A 20,971-nucleotide genomic window follows, 5' to 3' on the forward strand; every position below is an offset into this window, starting at 1 on the left:
GACTAGATTTGTGGTTAAACTTGATGAAAGTGAGATTCTAAAATGTACAAAACTAGAGAGGGTCTCTATTACCTTGATGAATATAGCACTTTTATCAGATCATTACAATCACTTAATATCATTTAGTATTCAATCGGAACACAACATCTGGTGGCTAGGAGCATTCGAAGTAGATACAGAGGATTTTGATATATTGTATTGGGTTTTTCATCGAATACCAATACCTAATGTTAATAAGAGATAACAAGTAGGATAAGAGCTATTTGTTGAAGGATTTGGGAACTATAAGATTGAGTGGCACATAGCTAGTGACTTAAAGACACTTAAATGTATGCACAATGTATCACAGGGAGCCAACTCTAGATCTCCTTGCATATATTGCATGTCCCCAGCCATAGAGTTGAACTCAAGCAATTTGAATATAGCTCCCTCTAGGCACTACAAGGATCCATAGTTTAAGCCAGTCCTAAGTATTCCTTTAGTGAATGCCCATATTTGTACACTTCATGCGCTTTTTAGGATAATTGAAAAGCTTGTTCATCTTTATATAGGATTTGCATGGAAGCTGAAACCATTATCAACTAGAACAGATGCTATAACAAAGATTGAAAAAGTCTTATCTGCAACAACTGGTTTGCATGGTGGTAATGTTGTTATTGAACCGGATCTTCAAAAGTCTAAGAATGACAATTGTTCCCAAAAAGCCATCTATTGGTGGAGTGAAGGCTAGAAGGTTCCTAGAATTTCATGGGAGACTTGGTAAGATAAACTCTAGGAATGGTGGCTTAACTATTAGATACAATCAATGGAAGTGCCTACACAACGTAGTTAAGGATCATGCTAATAATGGACAAGCTTGGAATAGAAAAGCCAATGTTTGGGAAATACTAGACAAAGTATTCTTTTATTGTGATAAAACAGAGTGGAATGATGATGATCTCAAAGACTTCAAAAACCAATTGAACATTTTTAAAAAGGCAATGATAGAACCTTGGGATAATCAACACTTCACTCACTATATGGTAAGAAGTTTGCATATGTATGTCTATTTATTGTCTTACTCATATCGGGTTTTCTAATTGAATCTCTTTATTTGTTAACTATGCAGCATATTTTATACAACCATGCTCCATATTTTATCAAGAAATATGGATCTCTATCTATTTAGTCAACCCAAGGTATGGAAAAATCACATTATCAAGCAAGAACAAAATACTTTAGACACACAAGACGTAGAGGTGGAAGGTACAAAGAAAATAGTTTATTAGAGGTCTTCCAATGGTTCTACAGATAAATTTGGCACAAATTCAAGCTCAAAGACACAATCACACCATGTAATACATCATCTTCGGCAAGGACTATATCCACTATTACCCAAAGAAGAAAAGAGGGATATTTAAACTCTTGTGCAAAGCAAAGATATTCTGAATGGTTACAAACTAGACAAAGAGATGGAAAAAGATGGATTTCGAAAACCCCTAACATCTTTTAGTCTGACTTTGTTGCAGAAGAGTCTTTAGTTTCAGGGAATTTACTAGGTCCTCTAAGGGAATCTTTTATTTCATCCCACTCGATGAGACCTCTACATTTTAGGAACTCTTGTTTCCTATAGCCTGGAAGGAGCTTCAAATTCTTGGCATCTCCTACATGGGAGAGCAAGTAAGAGGCAAGAACTCCAAAGTATCTTGCCCTAGATCCACTGTATCCAGGCATGAAGCCAAAAACTCTTATAGCTTCTTCCTTCTCCACCAAAATTATGTTGTCTGAACCTCTATTGAAAGCTTGGGATCCAATTACCTTGGAGATAGCTTTCAAAGCCATTATTGGTAAGATTGGAGAGCTTGACAACCTGCTATGATAAATTGCAATTGTTTGATTACTTAAGCTTCCAATATAATGACCAAGGCCTTGACTTTTGCCAAGCTTCAATGGCCTTGAGCCCTTGGCTCTTCCAAGAAAGTTGTCTGTATCTTCAATTTCCATCTGCACAATAAACCACAATAGTATAAGATGTCAATAGATAAATATCCAAAAATATTTGTCTATAATGCATAACATACTCTAATATAAATCACAATGGATATCTTAGAATTATCTTTCATACCTTAGGTTTTTCATCTTCTTCAAGAAGACTATCATCATATAGATTTATTGAACTTTTTGGTTTCTCCTCTAATGGAGACTTCAATTTCTCTTCATACCCCATGTCATCAATACCAAGTCTCTATTGAATTTGTAACTACTCTTTCTCTGTAGGTATCCCCTTCTTTTCATATTCCACGATCTGATGAATACAGGAATGCAAGGCTACAGAACTATCTTGAAAATTCTCTCCCTCAATATCAAGAGTTGCTAGTGAATCCTCTTCATAACCTATAAAATTCTTATCATTTTGACCCCATGCAACAAGGATTACCAAGCAGTTATCTACTCCAAGATCAAAAAGGTGTTGAATATCATTTAGCAATACATATCTCTTTTTGTTGATGAGATAACTAGGAAATTATGGTACACATTCAAGAGGACCTGTTTCAATCTCTGCACTCAACTCTATCTCCTTTTCTTCCACTTTTGTAATGTTCTCACTTTTAAACAAAGCAACATCAAATCCCTACACTAACTGATTCTCAATATCCTCCTGAAACATTTCACCCTTCTCTTCAACTTCTTTGTCTTTGCATGCAATATCCTCCATCTTCTTCTCTTGTATATTGTATCTGAAGAACAACTATCCATATATTGAAGATATACAAGAAATCCAACATCCTTCTGTACAAGAAGACATTGTTGCCAATTCTGATGAAAAGGGCAATTTGCTTTCCACTTCTTGAATTCTTCATCAATAAGACTAAACCTTGTTTGCAAAGTTATTCTAGCAGCATTGGAAGCTTCCATTACATCGCTATAATGGACAAATCCCTCAATCTCTAGGCCTTCCACATATCTATCATAAAACTCCCTGAAATTCTTCAGTTTATCTTCAAGATCCTTCAAAAGCTCTTGAAAATCGAAGGGAAGATTGAGCATATCTCTGATGTAAATAAATTTAGATGAATTTCCAGTTGCATGAAGAAAATCAAACAACTTTTCATCACATGTATTCTCCTTCTCCATTCCCTCTAAAGACAACTTCTTTTTAGTCATCCTAATTACTCACAAAAGAAAAACTAGAAAACAAAATAAAAATAAGGGGAATAATATAAATCCATGTTTTCTTATATCTAGTAGACTAAAGAAAGATTGCTAAATTTTTTAAGAAAATATAAGATGAATGAAATGAATTAAAACTTTATGTAGCAGAGAAAGCATGAAATTCCAAGTCTCATCGATCAAACTTTGTTTAACATTTACGACTCATGAAACACGAAAACAGTGAGCAAAAAACTTACGTTCTCAAGGGTAGGAATTCCAAGGCTCTGAATCCCTTGACAATTTCTACCAAATCATCTCCAAAAATGCCGAACGTATGAAATGCGATGGGTGCCAGGTTTCTCTTGTCCATGTGAGGCCTCCTTGCATTTCATACAACTAAGGTTTGCACTGTTTCTGTTGTGACATGGGTGTAACATTTTTCTTGTTCATTTAAGCCATCCTCGTGTTTTGTACATCATGCACATGAACATGCAAGTTATAGAACTTTCAATATCCTCTATGACCTTTCAATATCTTCCAAATGCATGTGTCTGTTGGAACAACATATATTACAAAGTTGAAATGTTTAGGGTAAATAATGTTGCCCATAAAGTAGTCTAAAAGTTGAGTCGAGCTATAAAATTTCAAATATAAATCCTTTGAAATATAAAATTTGCTACATGATAGTGAGATGGAAAATGTTGCTAGAAGGTACTAGGTGAAGCTACTAAGTAATTGGATACCACATATTGTTATTTGAATGATATAGCAAGAATATGCACGTATGAAACACAATGGATGTTAGGTTTCTCTTGTCCATGAAAGGCCTCTTCACGTTCCATACGACTAAGGCCTGCCATTATTCTATTGTGATGTATGACACACAATTGGTGTTATGTTTACTTCTCCAAGTGAGGTCTCCACACATTTTATACGACTTGAGCCTGCATTGTTTCCCTTGTGTTGTATGAAATGTGACATGGTGTTAAGTTCCCTGGTCTAAAATGCCTCTTCACGTTTTATACGTCTTGTGCATTGTTTTATTGAGATTGTATTTGGAATATGTGATTAGTGTTTGCTTGATACTTAGTGATTGTAGATGGCTACTTAGAGATCTTTCCTTATTTGTTTGTATTATTTGTTTTTTTGGATGTTTCAGATGGCTAGAACTAAGGCCACTGCAAGGAAGCAAAAAATTGATCCTAGAGGTCTTGCTTCAAAGATCCATCAGTCCTCCAAGCCTTCCAAACTTACAAGGAAATCAAAGCCAAGAAGAAGGTTCTCACAGCATGTGAGATGCCTTAAGGATATTAGAAGTGCGATGAAGGCTCTGAATAATGCAATTCCAAAGCTGTCTTTTTAAAGGCTTGTCAAAGAAAATAGTCTACATAGTTTTAGATGGACTAGGGTAGGTCTCAATTGTATTTTGGAGGCTACATAGGATTTTTTGATTGAGTTTTTCCAAGATTCTTATATCTGTGCTGCTCATCATGCACATAGGCTTATGCTTATGGATAAAGATATGATAATTCTCAGGAGATTGAGATACAAGTTTTCAAAGGTCCTTGAGCCAGTACCTCTTTCTGATGTGAAGGCTTTCAATATTTTAAATGTGCATCCATATAGAAAGAAGAAAAATGATCCTAGTGTGAAGGTTGATGTTACGCATGTAAAGGACATAAGACAACATGAGAAAGAGGAAAAGGCACCACAATAAAGCAGGGAGATAAATAGGGGAAGTATAAAAGAAAGAAGGAAGAAGAAAAGAAAGCAGAACAACCCCCATCTTTTGAAGAGGAGTTATCTACCCTTCTTGAAAGGGCTGACCCTAAGGGCTTCAATGTTTCTTGCTTTTAATCGGGTGATATTAACAAAAGATCTGATATGGTATTTTTGGACTCTAATTGTGCTTAAATTCTAAAGAATAAAGTGAGAGAAGTAAATGACTCGATTTTTCTTGCTTGGATGAGGTATAGTTTACCAAAATTTGTTTTTACTCACCATATTTTTCTAGCAATAGACTTTTATGTTGATGCTTACTATCTCCATTCCTTTGCTAGGTGTGTAATGCATGAGCTCCCCTTCGATATACAACAAAAGATTGAGGTTCTTGATCCATCTATCTCATACTATATGAGGAGTGAGCTTTATGCAAGTGCTTTTGACCATTGACTCAATTCAATGGACTTTGGATCTTTGGAGCTTCTTCTAATTCCATAAAATGAAAAGTAAGTAATTTGATATTTTGTTAGATTTTATGAGATATTATTTTGCTAGATTATTGAAATATTTTTGTTTTCAATTCTCATTGGAGCCTAATTGGAATAGACTGAGTGGAGAAGCAATGTTTCCTCATCAATTCTATAAAAGGAAGCCATGGATATGCCAAGTTGTAAGTTATATAATCTAGGGTCTCCTTGATATTTTGATCTTTTTGTTGCAGGTATTCAAAATATTTTGATCTTTCTTTTGTAATAACTCTAAATTTTATTGCCTTTTTGGTACAGAGTTGTAAAAATATTGATTGAAGTGCTAGAGAAAAGGCCTCCCATGCATTTTGACTTATTTGCAACAATGCAATATAGACAAGTTGTGGTAAGGTCTTGATTAATATGGTTGGAACATACAAAAAAAATTTATTCTAAAAACTACCATAAACAAGTTTCTTAGTTTTACTTTATATTGTTGATTGCAGTGTCCTCATCAGAATGACAGTTACTCTTGTGGGCTGGAGAGTAATTGTAAATGCCAAAAGATTGGTTCATTTTATTTATCTCAATGATGATAAACTTATAAAGGTTATGTGAAACATACTAAACTTTACGATAGAGTTTTATTGCAAAATAGTCCATTGTAAAAAATAACAATGAACTAAAATTATTTTCTTACAAATGTATGACAGTTTACAAGGGATTTCTATACAAGTGAGCATGTTTGGTATATAAGAGCAAAGCTCATGAAGCATATAATGGCCAATTGTATACAACTGGGAAGAATGGACAATAGTGGGGGCTTGGACATTGAAGGAGAGGAGGTGCATATAACTATAGCAAGTGAAGCTATGTCTTCAACACCCAAGGCAACCAAAGCATCAAAGATAGGCAAAAGGACTCCTAGAAAGGATGTCCCTTCTCCTAAGAAAAGTTTTAAAAAAAAGTAGATTTGCCTCAAATTGTAAGCCCTTGTGTATAAGTCATGGAGATGACTGACAAAAATTTGTACATGTATTTTATATTGATAGTAAATAGATCTTTTCTTCAATATCCTTACATTGTATATTCTTCTCTCTCCTCATTGATCTCTGTAAAAAAAGTTACGAATGTTTATTAATCAGGAAGTGAAATCAGATATACACTTAATTGGATATAATATGAAATAAAAACTTACCTATTTGTTATTAAGTTGGAACACAAATGAGTATGGTAGTTCAATATCTTCATTCAGTAAATCCATCCTCACTTGCTGTAGCGTACATGATGATCTAACCTTTAGGATTGTAATAATATCCTCATTGTACCAAACATCAAGATCCACTATAGAATCTTTGCTAAAATTATCAAGATTTTGGTCTAAAGCAACCAGACTATTGCCAACATAATGCCATCCACTATAATAAAAGCTAAGGATAAAATTTTGAGTAGCAATCATATATTTACAAGCTATAGAGTCTTGATCTATCATCCCTCCCTCATCAACAAATTGTATAACATGATCATATGTTAGTCTCTTCATTGAAAGCATAGCCTTTGATTTTTTTATCTCAGCATTAGAAAAGAAGTCAATAAATATATTAATAGGCATGAACAAAGTAACTTTGCTTAGCCTACTTGAGATACTAGGTTTTAATGCTCTTTGTATCTTAGATATTTTACATCTATAGCCCTCACTAGTAGCTGGACTTGGCAAAGGCCACTCAAAGCTTGAAAATTCTGGCAAAGGAAGGGGGGATATTGATTCCCATTGGCTAAGGTGCATAGGGACGATATAATAATGGTCATAGAAGAATATTTCATTCTCTGCAAGCTCTGTCTTCTTTCTATCTTTGTACATCTCTTCTCCAATCAAGCCATGCATCATATCAATCACATCAACAATAGACTCGACCGGTTGCCATTCCTCAACATTAGAAGGATAGACATCTACAAGACAAATGAACAAATGTTATAATGGAAAACCTTAAACCAAGTTCAAGAAAAGAAAGACTTTAAGAATCAAATCCTTACACTTTGGTTTATGCATTGGAAGATTTGAACTTCTAGGTTTCAAATATAGCTCTCTATAAATAAACACATGTTGCACCAAAACCTCTTTTATGCTATTCTTATTTACTCTAAGCTTGAAATCTCGGATTCTACCCTTCCAAGTAGAGATGAACGAGCTCTCATATCTTTGCATTTTCCCATGTTTTGCCTTTGCGTGGTGATCCAACTGCCTTTGTTAATGATTGTAGGAATCCATCTTCCATCTTTTTGGAATGAGTTTGGATGTGATTTGGGAGCTTGGATGCCTTGTTGAAGGTCGAATTTCTATATCCATAGCACATAAAGAGAGAGAGAGAGAGAGAGAGAGAGAGAGAGAGAGAGAGAGAGAGAGAGAGAGAGAGAGAGAGAGAGAGAGAGAGAGAGAGAGAGAGAGAGAGAGAGAGAAGACCAGGCTACCAAAGATGAGGGAAAAACATGAGAGGGACAAAAGAAAGGAGGGAAAAAAATATGTACCAAGCTTTTTACTAATTTGAATTTAGAGTAAACCTATCATGATCATTAATTCAAACATATCATTAAATAAAAGTGGTCAGGACTGTATATCATAAATGCAAAGAATGTCATAATCACGAATATAAGAGGCTAAAAATAGATATTGATAATACAAATTCGTAATAGTATTATATATGTATCTTTTTGTAAAATCATTTTTTGCATTTTTTAATATAGAAGTTCCATTACGGAGGCTTTGCTCCTATTAATCTAGAGCACTCTCTTTCTATCTCCTAAAAGGCATTTTCGAGACCTCAAAACTCCCCTAATGAGAGATTCTCAAATCTTCTTTGTTGATCCAAGTGCCTCTTGCCGTCAAAATTGACTAGCCAGCCTTCAAACCAATTTTCCCCTTGGCTTGCTTGGGGATTAGCCTTCACTTTGTTCCTTGAAAGACAAATGAAGCTCCAAATCTAATATGGGTTAGTTGGCCTTTTGAATCTCCTTGAAATTCTTTAATTTCAACCATAGTTGTTAGGTATGAAAGGTATGATACATATGGTATGATAAATTATAGTACTAAATGGTACCTTATGATTTTACTAGGCAAGGTACAATATTAGTACGAAAAAAAACCTTGATGTAAAAAAATTATAAATGATAAAACACATGTTTTAAGTGAAAATAGCCATGCCATTAAAAAAAAAGATAGAATCAATGAGGTTAAAAGCCAAGATTGGCATACAGTAGAGTCTAAACCCTTGCAATTGCATGTGCAACATCATCATCATCAGAACTATTTGAATGCTCATCAAGAGAGTGTGAAGATGACTCCTTGGCATTGGATGATGAGACACTCTCATACTCATCCTCACCAATAAGGTAGCCCTCATAATTAAATGATGGTTGGGACCAGTTGTGTAGGTGCAAGGGGGAATGTCATCATGAGGCATGTGATGGGAGCTACTATAGTCATATCTCATATATATCTACAAGCCACTCGAACTTTCATGGGGATGTGAAAATTTTGAGATTTTTTACTCTTACCAGTAACATTTGATTAATTTAATAATCAAATGTGCAAGGTTGTAAGGCACATGTGATTCACATGGTAGTTATTACATGGTAATAGGACAAGGGCCTTGAGAAAGTAATGGGTGTTAAAGGAAAAAGTTGTGACAAGTTATGCCAACTGGGTTTTGGGGGTCAATTGGTGTCAGTTTGGTTCTAGGATAGTTAATTGGCCATTAAGTGTCAGTGGGTGACACTAGGGACTAGGCACCAATTAATTAATTTGTGCTTGTCCAAGGGTCGATTAAGGCCGAGGACCACTTGGGGTTGCAAACAGCCTAGCCAATTAAATTGTGGAAGGTCACATTTAATTTTGAGCAAGGTCAAAAGGGTTTATATTAATTTTAAAAAATAATTAAATTTAGAGGTTGAAAATTGTTGAAAAATGGGATTAGAAGGCTGCCATGTGGCAAAAATGCCCATGCAATGGTAGAGAAGGTTGTTTGGGGGTTGAAGAGGCTCACTCAGTTCATTGGCTAGCTATAAGGGAGGAGACTACTAGTAATCAATTTCTGGAACTGCTGGACGACAATTGTTGCAAGCGACGGTTGCCAAGAGTCCTTTAGAATCAAGTGACAACATTTATGTTATCATAGACAATAACAAGCAAAAGCATTTAATGCAAACTCGAAGGAGGTGACTACATTAATTGCTAGTTGGAACATGCAATAGGTATTGAAGGGTTTTCTCATGAAGAAACTCTAATTTCTCTCTTATCTCAACATTCTCTCACCTTCTCTAGCATATTCTCTGAGTATCTCAACTTTTCTCAGAGCCATTTGAAGGTATTTTAAGTGAGATTTGGTGGACAACATCAGTGAGAATTCTATTGTAAACCTTGATTCTCTTCAGAAATTAGGGCTTAGCAATAACCTTGGGATCATTGGAGGAGATAAAGATACCTCAATTTGTACTCCATCGTCCAATAGCAATACAAGTTAAAGAAATACCATAAGGGGCACTATTTTTGGGTCAATAGGGTGTCCAATGTCCAAGAATGTTAGGTAGAGTATGCATTTTAATTTATGTTCATTTCTTAATTTCTCTAATTAAGTGCTTGATTAGGTTTTACCACCCTCTCTAAGAAGAATGGTTGGTTTCAAAAACCACCTCTCCTTGATGTCGAACTATACTGAATGACTATACCCTTGATGCCACTTACTCAAACTCCTCGCCCATGAGCATGCTCATTGTGAGTGCCAAGAGTATATGCTTCTATAAGCTCTCTATAGATCTTCACAAAGATCACCTCCTCCTCATCCACCTTCTAATGTACACTCGGAAGAGTGTTGCCGTGAACTTGAATGTATCAAGCTTCACCTACACAATGCACATAAGATTGTATATACTAAATCGTAAAGTGAAAAGTTTAAATCAATAAATTTTAAATCTTATTATTTAGTGTTTACATGCTTTGGACTACCCATGCTCATCATAGCCCTCATCATCTAGTGTAGCCTAAAAAAGACATCATTTGTTGAGATGAAAGGATTTGCATGGTATAAATGCATAAGTTAAAACTCATTAAAAAACTCTCTCACATGTATTATTCAATTGTTTCACTTGGCATTTTGCTTGGAGCTTGCCCGAGGGTGAAATGCTTCATGGTTATCTTGCTTTAACTGGAGTGTGCTATGCTCGCAATACATTGCAAGCACCTTCATCTTTACCATGAAGAAGTTCAGCACGCTCGTCTTGATTGTGAATGTGTCAAACTGATGTAGCTTTGTGGATCACCCTCTTCACCCCAATGTCCTCCATGAGCAAGTTCAAACAATAACTTGCACATAGAGTCCACACAATCGTAGGAAACTCGGCCTTAAGCTAACATCCCATGAGCTGACAATTCAATGCATTGTTCATAACAACTTGCACCACATATGAGGGGCCCACCTACAACCACAAATTACAATATTGAGAGAGAGAGAGAGAGAGAGAGAGAGAGAGAGAGAGAGAGAGAGAGAGAGAGAGAGAGAGAGAGAGAGAGAGAGAGAGAGAGAGAGAGAGAGAGAGAGAGAGAGAGAGAGAGAGAGAAAGAAAGAAAGAAAGTTATATTAACGTCTTCTAAAGACCAAAACTGGCCTATGAGACAAACTGTGATACAATTGATGAGGTCCAGCTATCCAAAATAAAAGTGCTGAATGAAAAGCTAAAAACTGGAAACTGAAAATACGGTGCTGTGAGTGTGATAAGTGTCGTGTATGTGTATGTGCGTATGTAGCTCTGGTACTCCAGATAATGGCTACAAAAGGGGAACAAATGTCGGCTGTGATAGGGGAACAACTGTCGGCTATGATAAAGTGGTGCGATGTGTATATGTAACAGATGCAGGGAGATATACTATCCTGGGATGTAGTAGCAGTCGTCGAAGTCGCTAATAGCAGGTGATCCCTCTTGGATGCAGGATGTGGTACATCGGCGGTGGAGAAAGAGCAAACTGGAGATCTGAGATCCAATGTGTCGAGTGTCGTCAGATCTCAGTCTGCTGTCGATGTAGATCAAGAATCCTCCGGATCTCCTGTCGGTGTGGCTGTGGGGTCTGAAACCCACGGATCCTCGTGCGGTGTCGGGTACGCTGGTCCTTAGCCTGCTGTAGTGTGAGCCCGGAGGTCTGGCTGGAGGCTGGTACAGTAGCTCTCACTTTGTCTGTCTGAAAGAACTGTGTAATAGTCGTCTGGGTGGGCCCCTCTCTGACTGGGACCCGCTATGTGCTCTGCTCTCTGATGTGCCATGCCTCTCCCAGAAAACGGCCAAATGATCTCTGATCCATATCAGTCATACATCCCTGAAGTGAGCTGCTCAATGTGTATCTAGATCTCAACTCTGAGTATGCCAGGCCAAATGATCTCTGATCCATATCAGTCATACATCCCTGAAGTGAGGTTCTCAATGTGTATCTAGATCTCAGAAAACGGCCAAATGATCTCTAATCCATATCAGTCATACATCCCTGAAGTGAGCTGCTCAATGTGTATCTAGATCTCAACTCTGAGAGAGAGAGAGAGAGAGAGAGAGAGAGAGAGAGAGAGAGAGAGAGAGAGAGAGAGAGAGAGAGAGAGAGAGAGAGAGAGAGTCATCTTACATAAATCATGTAGTCTTTTTTTGTAATTAATACAACTATTTGTTATGAAAAAAGGAGATTTGAGCCTCCAAAGATTTAAGGATAGAGAGAGAGAGAGAGAGAGAGAGAGAGAGGGAGAGAGAGAGGCTTTATGAATCATGATCATTAAATTATAATTTATAATACAAAACCCAAAACCATGAAAGAAATAAATTAAAGAAAGACAATGTATACCTTAATGATAGCTTGTGGAATGTCATGATAGATGAATACATGTGTCGTTTTCCTCCCCCTCTTGCCAATGTCTATGGCTTGCAAAAAGTAAGTGTTAAGTGAACATGAGATGAGTATGTCGATGATGCTCCGTTTTTTATGATCACTCCATCTGTTGGTGAGAATGGAGAAACCATATTTTGTCCATGTGGCCCAAATAGTATCAAGGGCTCTATTAATCCTCTTTTTCTCTTCATCAATCTTTTCATTCTCATGTCATTATATGTGACACTAGTCCATCCTTCACATGGATCCACATTGGCAACGGCTTTTACTATCTTCTTTCGTTGCTCTTGCTTTAGGACATTGAATGCAAGATTGTACTCAATCATTGTGCATGCAATTTCAATGTCCGCAAGTTGTTGCCTTTCTCTAGAAGAGGCAATCGATCCATGCACATGATTAGGAGCTTGAGAGAGAGGATTGTCTCTTCAATGTCTTATGAGCCTCCATTCTTTGTCTTTTGCCGAGAGCGAGATGTGGATATGGAGCTGGTACCACCAATGGTGGAGGCCTCACTCACATCAGTTGAAGATACAGCCACATTTGATGTTTCCTCATTAGTAGGCTTAGATATTAGTGCTAATACACCACTTTCTCCACTAGTGGATTTCCCTCTCATCTCTGCAAGAATCTTGTCCACAATGTTTTGAGGGATTTCCTTGCATGGAGCAACTTGCCCCCCATCTTGGAAAGATATTGGAGAAGTTGGCTTGCACCATTTGTGTAGCGCTTCTCACAATACTTGCACATCTAATGGCGGGAATTGGACTTCTTTATGTCCCTCTCCACATGGATGGCATGCAAATTGAAGGCCTTGTGCTTCTCACGAGTCATGATGCTAATGAGAGGGCCAAGGCTTCAAGCCTCGAAGTTGGAAGTTGGGGCTCGGGTGGGGAGACGAGATTGAGAGAGAGACTTGAGAGAGAGAGAGAGAGAGAGAGAGAGAGAGAGAGAGAGAGAGAGAGAGAGAGAGAGAGAGAGAGAGAGAGAGAGAGAGAGAGAGAGAGAGAGAGAGAGAGAGAGAGAGAGAGAGAGAGAGAGAGAGAGAGAGAGAGAGAGAGAGAGAGAGAGAGAGAGAGAGAGAAAGAAAGAAAGAAAGTTATATTAACGTCTTCTAAAGACCAAAACTGGCCTATGAGACAAACTGTGATACAATTGATGAGGTCCAGCTATCCAAAATAAAAGTGCTGAATGAAAAGCTAAAAACTGGAAACTGAAAATACGGTGCTGTGAGTGTGATAAGTGTCGTGTATGTGTATGTGCGTATGTAGCTCTGGTACTCCAGATAATGGCTACAAAAGGGGAACAAATGTCGGCTGTGATAGGGGAACAACTGTCGGCTATGATAAAGTGGTGCGATGTGTATATGTAACAGATGCAGGGAGATATACTATCCTGGGATGTAGTAGCAGTCGTCGAAGTCGCTAATAGCAGGTGATCCCTCTTGGATGCAGGATGTGGTACATCGGCGGTGGAGAAAGAGCAAACTGGAGATCTGAGATCCAATGTGTCGAGTGTCGTCAGATCTCAGTCTGCTGTCGATGTAGATCAAGAATCCTCCGGATCTCCTGTCGGTGTGGCTGTGGGGTCTGAAACCCACGGATCCTCGTGCGGTGTCGGGTACGCTGGTCCTTAGCCTGCTGTAGTGTGAGCCCGGAGGTCTGGCTGGAGGCTGGTACAGTAGCTCTCACTTTGTCTGTCTGAAAGAACTGTGTAATAGTCGTCTGGGTGGGCCCCTCTCTGACTGGGACCCGCTATGTGCTCTGCTCTCTGATGTGCCATGCCTCTCCCAGAAAACGGCCAAATGATCTCTGATCCATATCAGTCATACATCCCTGAAGTGAGCTGCTCAATGTGTATCTAGATCTCAACTCTGAGTATGCCAGGCCAAATGATCTCTGATCCATATCAGTCATACATCCCTGAAGTGAGGTTCTCAATGTGTATCTAGATCTCAGAAAACGGCCAAATGATCTCTAATCCATATCAGTCATACATCCCTGAAGTGAGCTGCTCAATGTGTATCTAGATCTCAACTCTGAGAGAGAGAGAGAGAGAGAGAGAGAGAGAGAGAGAGAGAGAGAGAGAGAGAGAGAGAGAGAGAGAGAGAGAGAGAGAGAGAGAGAGAGAGAGAGAGAGAGAGAGAGAGAGAGTCATCTTACATAAATCATGTAGTCTTTTTTTGTAATTAATACAACTATTTGTTATGAAAAAAGGAGATTTGAGCCTCCAAAGATTTAAGGATAGAGAGAGAGAGAGAGAGAGAGAGAGAGAGAGAGAGAGAGAGAGAGGGAGAGAGAGAGGCTTTATGAATCATGATCATTAAATTATAATTTATAATACAAAACCCAAAACCATGAAAGAAATAAATTAAAGAAAGACCATGTATACCTTAATGATAGCTTGTGGAATGTCATGATAGATGAATACATGTGTCGTTTTCCTCCCCCTCTTGCCAATGTCTATGGCTTGCAAAAAGTAAGTGTTAAGTGAACATGAGATGAGTATGTCGATGATGCTCCGTTTTTTATGATCACTCCATCTGTTGGTGAGAATGGAGAAACCATATTTTGTCCATGTGGCCCAAATAGTATCAAGGGCTCTATTAATCCTCTTTTTCTCTTCATCAATCTTTTCATTCTCATGTCATTATATGTGACACTAGTCCATCCTTCACATGGATCCACATTGGCAACGGCTTTTACTATCTTCTTTCGTTGCTCTTGCTTTAGGACATTGAATGCAAGATTGTACTCAATCATTGTGCATGCAATTTCAATGTCCGCAAGTTGTTGCCTTTCTCTAGAAGAGGCAATCGATCCATGCACATGATTAGGAGCTTGAGAGAGAGGATTGTCTCTTCAATGTCTTATGAGCCTCCATTCTTTGTCTTTTGCCGAGAGCGAGATGTGGATATGGAGCTGGTACCACCAATGGTGGAGGCCTCACTCACATCAGTTGAAGATACAGCCACATTTGATGTTTCCTCATTAGTAGGCTTAGATATTAGTGCTAATACACCACTTTCTCCACTAGTGGATTTCCCTCTCATCTCTGCAAGAATCTTGTCCACAATGTTTTGAGGGATTTCCTTGCATGGAGCAACTTGCCCCCCATCTTGGAAAGATATTGGAGAAGTTGGCTTGCACCATTTGTGTAGCGCTTCTCACAATACTTGCACATCTAATGGCGGGAATTGGACTTCTTTATGTCCCTCTCCACATGGATGGCATGCAAATTGAAGGCCTTGTGCTTCTCACGAGTCATGATGCTAATGAGAGGGCCAAGGCTTCAAGCCTCGAAGTTGGAAGTTGGGGCTCGGGTGGGGAGACGAGATTGAGAGAGAGACTTGAGAGAGAGAGAGAGAGAGAGAGAGAGAGAGAGAGAGAGAGAGAGAGAGAGAGAGAGAGAGAGAGAGAGAGAGAGAGAGAGAGAGAGAGAGAGAGAGAGAAAGAAAGAAAGAAAGTTATATTAACGTCTTCTAAAGACCAAAACTGGCCTATGAGACAAACTGTGATACAATTGATGAGGTCCAGCTATCCAAAATAAAAGTGCTGAATGAAAAGCTAAAAACTGGAAACTGAAAATACGGTGCTGTGAGTGTGATAAGTGTCGTGTATGTGTATGTGCGTATGTAGCTCTGGTACTCCAGATAATGGCTACAAAAGGGGAACAAATGTCGGCTGTGATAGGGGAACAACTGTCGGCTATGATAAAGTGGTGCGATGTGTATATGTAACAGATGCAGGGAGATATACTATCCTGGGATGTAGTAGCAGTCGTCGAAGTCGCTAATAGCAGGTGATCCCTCTTGGATGCAGGATGTGGTACATCGGCGGTGGAGAAAGAGCAAACTGGAGATCTGAGATCCAATGTGTCGAGTGTCGTCAGATCTCAGTCTGCTGTCGATGTAGATCAAGAATCCTCCGGATCTCCTGTCGGTGTGGCTGTGGGGTCTGAAACCCACGGATCCTCGTGCGGTGTCGGGTACGCTGGTCCTTAGCCTGCTGTAGTGTGAGCCCGGAGGTCTGGCTGGAGGCTGGTACAGTAGCTCTCACTTTGTCTGTCTGAAAGAACTGTGTAATAGTCGTCTGGGTGGGCCCCTCTCTGACTGGGACCCGCTATGTGCTCTGCTCTCTGATGTGCCATGCCTCTCCCAGAAAACGGCCAAATGATCTCTGATCCATATCAGTCATACATCCCTGAAGTGAGCTGCTCAATGTGTATCTAGATCTCAACTCTGAGTATGCCAGGCCAAATGATCTCTGATCCATATCAGTCATACATCCCTGAAGTGAGGTTCTCAATGTGTATCTAGATCTCAGAAAACGGCCAAATGATCTCTAATCCATATCAGTCATACATCCCTGAAGTGAGCTGCTCAATGTGTATCTAGATCTCAACTCTGAGAGAGAGAGAGAGAGAGAGAGAGAGAGAGAGAGAGAGAGAGAGAGAGAGAGAGAGAGAGAGAGAGAGAGAGAGAGAGAGAGAGAGAGAGAGAGAGAGAGAGAGAGAGAGAGAGAGAGAGAGAGAGAGAGAGAGAGAGAGAGAGAGAGAGAGAGAGAGAGTCATCTTACATAAATCATGTAGTCTTTTTTTGTAATTAATACAACTATTTGTTATGAAAAAAGGAGATTTGAGCCTCCAAAGATTTAAGGATAGAGAGAGAGAGAGAGAGAGAGAGAGAGAGAGAGAGAGAGAGAGAGAGAGAGAGAGAGAGAGAGAGAGAGAGAGAGAGGGAGAGAGAGAGGCTTTATGAATCATGATCATTAAATTATAATTTATAATACAAAACCCAAAACCATGAAAGAAATAAATTAAAGAAAGACAATGTATACCTTAATGATAGCTTGTGGAATGTCATGATAGATGAATACATGTGTCGTTTTCCTCCCCCTCTTGCCAATGTCTATGGCTTGCAAAAAGTAAGTGTTAAGTGAACATGAGATGAGTATGTCGATGATGCTCCGTTTTTTATGATCACTCCATCTGTTGGTGAGAATGGAGAAACCATATTTTGTCCATGTGGCCCAAATAGTATCAAGGGCTCTATTAATCCTCTTTTTCTCTTCATCAATCTTTTCATTCTCATGTCATTATATGTGACACTAGTCCATCCTTCACATGGATCCACATTGGCAACGGCTTTTACTATCTTCTTTCGTTGCTCTTGCTTTAGGACATTGAATGCAAGATTGTACTCAATCATTGTGCATGCAATTTCAATGTCCGCAAGTTGTTGCCTTTCTCTAGAAGAGGCAATCGATCCATGCACATGATTAGGAGCTTGAGAGAGAGGATTGTCTCTTCAATGTCTTATGAGCCTCCATTCTTTGTCTTTTGCCGAGAGCGAGATGTGGATATGGAGCTGGTACCACCAATGGTGGAGGCCTCACTCACATCAGTTGAAGATACAGCCACATTTGATGTTTCCTCATTAGTAGGCTTAGATATTAGTGCTAATACACCACTTTCTCCACTAGTGGATTTCCCTCTCATCTCTGCAAGAATCTTGTCCACAATGTTTTGAGGGATTTCCTTGCATGCAGCAACTTGCCCCCCATCTTGGAAAGATATTGGAGAAGTTGGCTTGCACCATTTGTGTAGCGCTTCTCACAATACTTGCACATCTAATGGCGGGAATTGGACTTCTTTATGTCCCTCTCCACATGGATGGCATGCAAATTGAAGGCCTTGTGCTTCTCACGAGTCATGATGCTAATGAGAGGGCCAAGGCTTCAAGCCTCGAAGTTGGAAGTTGGGGCTCGGGTGGGGAGACGAGATTGAGAGAGAGACTTGAGAGAGAGAGAGAGAGAGAGAGAGAGAGAGAGAGAGAGAGAGAGAGAGAGAGAGAGAGAGAGAGAGAGAGAGAGAGAGAGAGAGAGAGAGAGAGAGAGAGAGAGAGAGAGAGAGAGAGAGAGAGAGAGAGAGAGAGAGAGAGAGAGAGAGAGAGAGAGAGAGAGAGAGAGAGAGAGAGAGAGAGAGAGAGAGAGAGAGAGAGAGAGAGAGAGAGAGAGAGAGAGAGAAAGAAAGAAAGAAAGAAAGTTATATTAACGTCTTCTAAAGACCAAAACTGGCCTATGAGACAAACTGTGATACAATTGATGAGGTCCAGCTATCCAAAATAAAAGTGCTGAATGAAAAGCTAAAAACTGGAAACTGAAAATACGGTGCTGTGAGTGTGATAAGTGTCGTGTATGTGTATGTGCGTATGTAGCTCTGGTACTCCAGATAATGGCTACAAAAGGGGAACAAATGTCGGCTGTGATAGGGGAACAACTGTCGGCTATGATAAAGTGGTGCGATGTGTATATGTAACAGATGCAGGGAGATATACTATCCTGGGATGTAGTAGCAGTCGTCGAAGTCGCTAATAGCAGGTGATCCCTCTTGGATGCAGGATGTGGTACATCGGCGGTGGAGAAAGAGCAAACTGGAGATCTGAGATCCAATGTGTCGAGTGTCGTCAGATCTCAGTCTGCTGTCGATGTAGATCAAGAATCCTCCGGATCTCCTGTCGGTGTGGCTGTGGGGTCTGAAACCCACGGATCCTCGTGCGGTGTCGGGTACGCTGGTCCTTAGCCTGCTGTAGTGTGAGCCCGGAGGTCTGGCTGGAGGCTGGTACAGTAGCTCTCACTTTGTCTGTCTGAAAGAACTGTGTAATAGTCGTCTGGGTGGGCCCCTCTCTGACTGGGACCCGCTATGTGCTCTGCTCTCTGATGTGCCATGCCTCTCCCAGAAAACGGCCAAATGATCTCTGATCCATATCAGTCATACATCCCTGAAGTGAGCTGCTCAATGTGTATCTAGATCTCAACTCTGAGTATGCCAGGCCAAATGATCTCTGATCCATATCAGTCATACATCCCTGAAGTGAGGTTCTCAATGTGTATCTAGATCTCAGAAAATGGCCAAATGATCTCTAATCCATATCAGTCATACATCCCTGAAGTGAGCTGCTCAATGTGTATCTAGATCTCAACTCTGAGAGAGAGAGAGAGAGAGAGAGAGAGAGAGAGAGAGAGAGAGAGAGAGAGAGAGAGAGAGAGAGAGAGAGAGAGAGAGAGAGAGAGAGAGAGTCATCTTACATAAATCATGTAGTCTTTTTTTGTAATTAATACAACTATTTGTTATGAAAAAAGGAGATTTGAGCCTCCAAAGATTTAAGGATAGAGAGAGAGAGAGAGAGAGAGAGAGAGAGAGAGAGAGAGAGAGGGAGAGAGAGAGGCTTTATGAATCATGATCATTAAATTATAATTTATAATACAAAACCCAAAACCATGAAAGAAATAAATTAAAGAAAGACAATGTATACCTTAATGATAGCTTGTGGAATGTCATGATAGATGAATACATGTGTCGTTTTCCTCCCCCTCTTTGCCAATGTCTATGGCTTGCAAAAAGTAAGTGTTAAGTGAACATGAGATGAGTATGTCGATGATGCTCCGTTTTTTATGATCACTCCATCTGTTGGTGAGAATGGAGAAACCATATTTTGTCCATGTGGCCCAAATAGTATCAAGGGCTCTATTAATCCTCTTTTTCTCTTCATCAATCTTTTCATTCTCATGTCATTATATGTGACACTAGTCCATCCTTCACATGGATCCACATTGGCAACGGCTTTTACTATCTTCTTTCGTTGCTCTTGCTTTAGGACATTGAATGCAAGATTGTACTCAATCATTGTGCATGCAATTTCAATGTCCGCAAGTTGTTGCCTTTCTCTAGAAGAGGCAATCGATCCATGCACATGATTAGGAGCTTGAGAGAGAGGATTGTCTCTTCAATGTCTTATGAGCCTCCATTCTTTGTCTTTTGCCGAGAGCGAGATGTGGATATGGAGCTGGTACCACCAATGGTGGAGGCCTCACTCACATCAGTTGAAGATACAGCCACATTTGATGTTTCCTCATTAGTAGGCTTAGATATTAGTGCTAATACACCACTTTCTCCACTAGTGGATTTCCCTCTCATCTCTGCAAGAATCTTGTCCACAATGTTTTGAGGGATTTCCTTGCATGGAGCAACTTGCCCCCCATCTTGGAAAGATATTGGAGAAGTTGGCTTGCACCATTTGTGTAGCGCTTCTCACAATACTTGCACATCTAATGGCGGGAATTGGACTTCTTTATGTCCCTCTCCACATGGATGGCATGCAAATTGAAGGCCTTGTGCTTCTCACGAGTCATGATGCTAATGAGAGGGCCAAGGCTTCAAGCCTCGAAGTTGGAAGTTGGGGCTCGGGTGGGGAGACGAGATTGAGAGAGAGACTTGAGAGAGAGAGAGAGAGAGAGAGAGAGAGAGAGAGAGAGAGAGAGAGAGAGAGAGAGAGAGAGAGAGAGAGAGAGAGAGAGAGAGAGAGAGAGAGAGAGAGAGAGAGAGAGAGGGGGGATAGTGAGAGGCTTGAAATTTAGAGAGAGAGGGGGGGTGGGATAAGCTTGATAGATAGATAGCTTGCTTGAAGAGAAAGAGGCTTGAGAATGCTTGTTGATTTGGTGTGGAAGGTTGGAGGGGAGGAGTGCCTTTTATAGGCTAGAGAAGAGAGTGGAAGAAGAGAGGGATCCAAGGTGAAATAAGAGAGATGTAATATTTCCTCCCCCCTCGGCCGCCCGCGTAGGAACCAACCCCCCTTAGAAATTAATTGAAAATTTCCCCTTGTTGCTGCCAATGACGACTGGCGAGGGGGGAAGGGACGGAAGGAAAAATATGGCGCTGATGATCGTGAGGGGAAGAA

The sequence above is a fragment of the Lygodium microphyllum genome, chromosome 15 (genome assembly GCF_053477565.2).
Source record: "Lygodium microphyllum isolate KBCC chromosome 15, Lygodium_microphyllum_v1.1.10, whole genome shotgun sequence".
Lineage (NCBI taxonomy): Eukaryota > Viridiplantae > Streptophyta > Polypodiopsida > Schizaeales > Lygodiaceae > Lygodium > Lygodium microphyllum.